The following is a 7,063-nucleotide window of genomic DNA, read 5'->3' on the forward strand; positions in this document are numbered from 1 at the left end:
TGCATTCATTTGTTAGTTATGTATTACTGAGCTTTCCATAGCTCACTCTATTACTTAACATTTCAGGTTAAAGAGTTTGATCACGTGCTTTTATCGACATCAGTAAAGGAGTTTCACTAGTGTTGCTTGCGGAGTACGGTGAATGTAAATTAGAGGGCCTGGAGTTTGTATTATGTTTTATATTCGAGGCTAAAACTTGTTTTATTACTGGATATTATTGAATTCTATTTTTAATATATAAATGATTTTTTGAACTTTTATTTTATCTATAAATTATTTTACAATTTAAATGGATTAATAAAAAAATTTAAATTTTCCAAGATTTTTGGTCTGGGTCGCTCCGGTGACCCTAATGTAACACCTCGGATTGGATCAAATCACTTGTATCAGTGTAAGGGTGTTATGTTTAGTGGTATCAGAACTTAGGTTTAGTCGAGTCGATTATTTTAAGTAGATCGACCGATCAACTACCATAGGATGTCTAGTCTGTAAATGCCCCTAGATTATGCTCGTACTCTTCTGAGTCGGAACTCTAATGTCGAATAATCATTCTATAATAAGTATACCAAAGTATCTTATCTGTTATGACTCAATCTGTGCAAAAAAGAGAATGTTGTCAGTATTCGTCCCAATTTTGGAAGTTACCCCGCGAGTAAAAGTATACCAAAGTATCTTATTTGTTATGACTCAATCTATACAAAAAAAAAGAAATATTGTCAGTATTCGTCCCAATTTTGCAAGTTACCCCTCGAGCAACATGGGAGATTATTTGTTCGAGCATTTTGACTGGACTCCTAACTTGAATTTGAGTTCTGTTACTCCTTAAATGTTCTGTGATCATAAGCTCATAGCCAAACCTTATAAGTGAAGTTTCGATATTAAGAATTGTTACCCAAGTGGATCGAAGAGCAAGGTATTTGGTCCAAGCTTTAACAAGGTGTTTCTCTCTAAAGTTCTGTACTAATGAACAAAATTGAAAAATTTTTATAATCATTCTTGTTCTAATTTTATGAGATTGAAACCCAAAAGGTGCAGAACCATGTACCTCAATGAGTTAACCTGTATGAGATTAAATGAAAATGTTAGTATACTTGGTAAAATTGTAAATCTCGAGACGATTCTGTTACATCTGAAAGAAAATAGTTATGTATGAATATTGCACTGAAGTTAAACAAGTATTATTCTGATTAAGGATTGATATTTATGGTATGTTTGGTTTTTCGAGGAGAATTCTGTTTAGATTTTGGAATTTTGATACGGAAGAGTTTTGTCGAGAACACTTATTCAGCTGGTTAAAGTCTATTAGAGGAATCATATTCATGTAAAAGATACCTAAGAGATCGAAGATTTGATGCAAGCTCGGTTTTTATATTTCTTTAACTTGGGTAAATTTCAGACGAAATTTCTTTTAAAGAGGGGAGAATTGTCAAAACCCCATTTTGAAATAAAAAAATTATAAATTTATTTAAATTTAGGGACCAAATTACAAGTTTTCAGGACTTGTAGCTCAGTTTAGAATATGTAGGAAGTTTAAGGACTTCACCTAGAATTTTAAATTTTTCTGTCGGCAGTGAAAAAAAATTAAAAAAACAGAGTTGATAGCCTGAGGGGTTCGAACACTTGTCCATCGGGTATGGTCGCTCACGCCCTAACTGTTTAGGCTAGGCACTATTATTGATATTTTAAGCAAATATATATTTTAATGTTTAAGGTTCATGATTTAAATCCCCAAAATACCAAAATTGAAAACCCCTGAAAACCTAAGTTGTTGTTGTAATCACCATTTTTCATCTGACCCAAAGCCCAACTAAAAACCCAGACCCGAAAAGCCCCAAACCAAACCCAAAACCTGACCTGGGGCCCAACTAAGACCCGACCCGGTCTGACCAGTCGTTCAACCAACCAATCAACAGGCACCGCCCCTGCACCCCAATCAAAGGCATCCATTCTATACCCTAATACCGACCAAATACATCTATGCACGCCACCCTGTAGAAAGCAACAAAAAAATACAAAATGGGAATCATTTATTTTTTCATTCTCTATGTACAACGGGTATAAAACCCTAGAACCAAGCACAATAAAAAGTCTCTCAGCAATAAAAAAACACTACTATAATTTCCCTTCACAACAACAGCACAAAAATTTCTAGGATCTTATTTTTTCCAGTTTAATTATATATATATATTGTTTACTATCCTTTATTTTCGCAAAAAAAAGAAGAAGGAAAAGGGCATTTTACCGTTTGGTCGGAGCCTCGTCGACGTTCGGAGGGTTGGTTCGCTGATCTGAATGGTATTGATGAGCGTCTCGAATAGAGGAGAAACATACTGAAATTTGAGCTCAATCCAACGGCGGACGACGGAGATTCAGACGGTGGAATTCGAGAAGCACTTAGCTTCTTTCACGGTGTTGGAGGTCGATCCTTGCAAAACGGAGCCCCAATTCGAGATCTTGACATCGATGGACCTGTTCATGAAATTTGGTGGCCAACGGACACTGGCGACAGTGGCGGCCAGCGTGGCCATGCGACTGACGAATTGTAGTTTTCTAGAGAATGGGACTACATTTTTTTGAAACCGTAAAAAATGAAAAATATAAAAAAAAGAAAAAGAAAAATGTTGTATTTATTAAAAATGTTCTGGCAAAATTGCATTTAGATCTCCCGAACCTAGCCGTATTTTTGTAAAATAGCCACTGTAAGGAACTGTTCTCATAATTTTCCCATTCCTGTTTGTGTTATGTAACTTTTGGTATAATTATTTTTTAAATCCCCCACCTTTAGTGTGTTTTTACAAAACAATCACCTCGGGGGACCATTCTATAATTTCCCCATTTTCTTGTGTGTCTATTACTTTTTGGGTTATTCTCGTGTTAAGGCCCCCTATGTTTGTCCTGTTTTTGTATTTTGGCTACTGGACCTTTCGTTTCTAATTTATTGCAATTTTATCATTCAATTACTTTTATTGTAATTTAGTCGTTTTTTATTTTTTATTCAGCTACTATTATTTAAAAAATTTCATTTTGGTCACTATTTATTTCTTATTTAACTACTAACTTTTATTTTTATTGCATTTTAGTCACTATTATTTTATTTTATGCAATTATGTCCTTATTTTATGTTCATATTATTTTTATTCTATGATTTTACTATTTTTTATTTTTTATTATTTGTTTTAATTTTTTTAATTAAAATGTTTAAATAGCTCATTATTTCATAGTTTAAATCTTTAGACTTAGTTCTTAGATTAGATTAACATTCGAACCGAATTTAGAAATTAGGTCGACACTCTAGTTTAATTAGGGAGTAATTTGAGTAGATTTTTCGCATATGATGCCCGGTTACTCGAATCGATTGCTTGATTTTTAAAATTTATTAATAATTAATATTTTCTAAAACCTGCTTTAGGTTTAATCATTTAGATAAAATTTAGGTTTTAATTAGCCCCCATACTTTAGAATTTATAAATCTAGGTCCTTAAACTTTTAAATCTTTTAGAGATCGATATTTTTAGAACTTGACCTTTTTAGTCCTCAAACTTCGATAAATGTTTTAATTTTGACATAATTAAATAGGTTAAATAGAGCCTCCATTTTAGTTTAGATTTCAAAATAGTCTTTTAATTTAGGGGATAATTCGAGTCATCCCTCGCGTAAATGCTCGAGGGACCATCTCGGTTATTCGATTCAACAATTGGTTTAAAATCGAATAAGGTCAATATTAAAGCCTACATTTTTATGTTTGAGCTTCTAGGTTCCTTTAATTTCATAATTTGACACCTTAAGCTAGAAAAAGCCTTTACTTTACCTTAGCTTAATTACGATTAAATAAAATTTGGTTGATCGTATTTTATTTTTAAACATAAGGCAATGTTCACCTATTAGGGAATTAATGGAACCACTCCTGCAAGTATGCTCAAGGGGTGACTACTAGTGATTCCCAAAATATATCGACATCCTTTCCAAAGACTACATCATGATTTCCTAAAAATGAGGCAATATTCAGTTATTACTCACAACAGTTGATCTTCTACATTTACTCTTGGGAGCGAATGCTATCGGTCTCAATAAACGAATACCCTTTTCAACTTTGCATCCGTAACTTCAAATTAAATAAAGATCGAACTCAAAATTTTTCGATTTCAAATATAGGGTAATCAACTATGTACCAATTTTTGGGCGCTTGTGGGGGTACTAATCTTTTCCCACGTGCAACTGACTCCCGAACCCGATTTTTGGATTTTCGCAAACCTTAAAACTCGTTATTTTGATAAAAATAAAATGTTTTATTAAAATCACCTGGTTTTCACGATGTCCCAATTGCACCATAAATGATTGGTGGCGACTCCTCACATTTTGAAAATTATTTTCAAAGAGAAAACCCCCAAGTGGGTATCGATCATTCCCCGCCCGGGCCAAAAATGGTGTAGACAGCTTGGAAACTCTGCTGGACTTTTTGTTTTTAAAACAACTTGAGAGTCGAGCCACGAGTTGGTTACCCTATATTTAGGGTTTTGGGAAATTACAAGTTCAATCTTGTTTTAATTTACAATTCATTATATTATTTCAAAAGAAAAAAGATTTTCTCTCTGATTAATGCTTACACTTCTGTGAATATTTAGGATTGTTGCATAACATAGCTCTAAACCCTAGCTCCAACCCATTTTACCCAAGTAGGGAGAAATGTCACACCTCACCAAGAGCATTAGGCTCCTTTGTGTGGGTCTGATAAAGTATCTCTGGAAAGAATCCTAAGTTGCCTACCCAGATATCACATCTGAGGTACGCTTTTAGCGGTGTGATCCCCTGAGCTGAACCCGATTCGCAAGTCTGTAATGGGCCAGAATCAGGGTCAACCTTAACAGGTTATAATGATGGCTTGGGAACCCGTTGCTAGAACCCAGTCTCATATAGAGAATTTAGTAAGCCTACCCCGCTAGAGCCATGTGGATAGCCTAGGAGAACTAGAACGCATGCGATTAGGACCATCAATTTCCTTTATATGATTTATTTTTCAGTCTCAACTTTGAGTCATATTTAATTATTTTTTCTAAGATTACATTTCTTTGAATAATCATTTTAATTGACTTGATTCTTTTTGTCTTGCTTCTACTAACATTGATTTCCTTTTGTCTAGTCTTACTGCATTTTTGCATGAACGTGACATATCATTCAAAGGTATTGATCCCTAAATAACTGATCATTTAGAAGGTTATTGAAAAATAATGCCACATCAATTCCTTTTTTGGGTTAGGTATAATTTCAAAGATGCTCTATGTATATCGAGTCGCATCAAGAGAGTCTACCCACTAAAGAGATAAGCCATACATCGGCTACCTGAGGTAACAAGTCAGACACAAGAAGATTCGACGTCAAAACCAACGATTGAACATCACGATCCAGCTCGAAAAAAACTTTTGAAAGTAGGAGATGAAGTAGAAGCTTTGAAGATGATGCAGTACCAGATGCTCGCAGGAGCCGGACAACTTACAGATGGACCAGATTTTCACTTCCCCAGTGTACTGAGACATTGTCGGTTTTTCAAGAATTGTTCAAGGAACAGTTATTTTTGGGATCAATTCCTTATTGCATTTGCATCTAGCATTTTGCATTCCCATTTTTCTACTTTTGCATTTGCATGTGCATCTCTACATCTTTACATTAGCATATATACATTGTACATTACATGCTATACATTGCATCTCAACATGCATTAATTACGGATCCTGGGAGTAACTTACAGAGAATCTTATGATAAAAGTTTTGAGGTAAGATGAAATCACCCTATTTATACCAAAAAAAGATTGAGAGCTATGGACGTGATGTTAGCATCGTCTAAAGCTCGAGGTATATTATTGAGATATGTGTAGTACAGAAGAACAAGGTCCAGAATCTAATCAACCTAGGAGTAGAAGATGACATGTGCAAACCAGGAAAAAATTTTCATCCGTTGTGAAACCTTATGACACTGGCTTTGTCCTATTTGAACGTGTTTTTGTTCTTTCTTTATTTTCCCAATAAATATTTTTGTTGATTTGAGCTTATGTCGTTTTCCAAGGTTATGAGCAATAAATCAAGTTTTAATCTTGTAATTCTTTGAATATCAAATGAATTAAAGATTTTTTTACTACTTCATTAATTATAAATTGTTGACTAGGGGCAAGATTAAACCTTTCATGATCCCTCCAATTTCGAACGCCCTTATTCGTTTCCTTACACGGTGTGTGCTCATTACCAAAAGATTGAACTTTGACATCACCTCCCTTCGAAACAATAAAGTCATGCCCTTATCCCCTGAGGCACTAAAACATGTACTTTTATCTTCCCAGACAGAAATAACCTTTCTATAACATTACTTTTTTCAGAATTACGACTTTAAAGTCACACATTACACTTCCTATACACGGAACCAACATTCATTTCCCAACCTCAATAAATTTTGGGGGTATAACGAGGATCTTTCTTGCAAGAAAGAGAAGATGGAGTGTTGCAGATCAATTTTTTTGCAAGAGAATTCGAGTAATTGAGGCATACTAGGAGAGAATGTGAGAATAATAAATAAAGGAAATAATTGAATTAATTTTATCATGCACTAATTACATTGTTTTTACTGTAAATAAGTTTAATCTTGAATACTCGTCCCCCTGAGAATACCTCTTTTACAAAGACTTTCATGTATGAGATTATGAACGACTTTGTTTCATTTACCCTTTCAAATATATATATATATATACACACACACACATATCCCTTATTGTCCCCTTTTAAGCCTATAGTGTTTGTTTCTTCTGTTTAAACCCTAACCAAGGATCACCCTCCACAATGGGGGGCAAAGGTGAAGGACATCTACTCGCAGGAGTGAAAATCATCAATCTAGATTTTGGTGCAGAAGCAAATCATAATGAAATAAAGTGAGAAATAGCAAGATACCACAAGGTGGTCCAAATACAAAGCTCTCGAAGAGCAAATTGAGTTTACAACATATAGAGAAAAAGAATAGATATAGCAAAAAAATATAAGAAAATAGAGAAAAAAAAGAAATAAGAAAAAAAGGAAAAACAAA

The sequence above is a fragment of the Hibiscus syriacus genome, unplaced genomic scaffold (assembly GCF_006381635.1).
Source record: "Hibiscus syriacus cultivar Baekdansim isolate YM2019G1 unplaced genomic scaffold, ASM638163v2 tig00003398_pilon, whole genome shotgun sequence".
NCBI lineage: Eukaryota > Viridiplantae > Streptophyta > Magnoliopsida > Malvales > Malvaceae > Hibiscus > Hibiscus syriacus.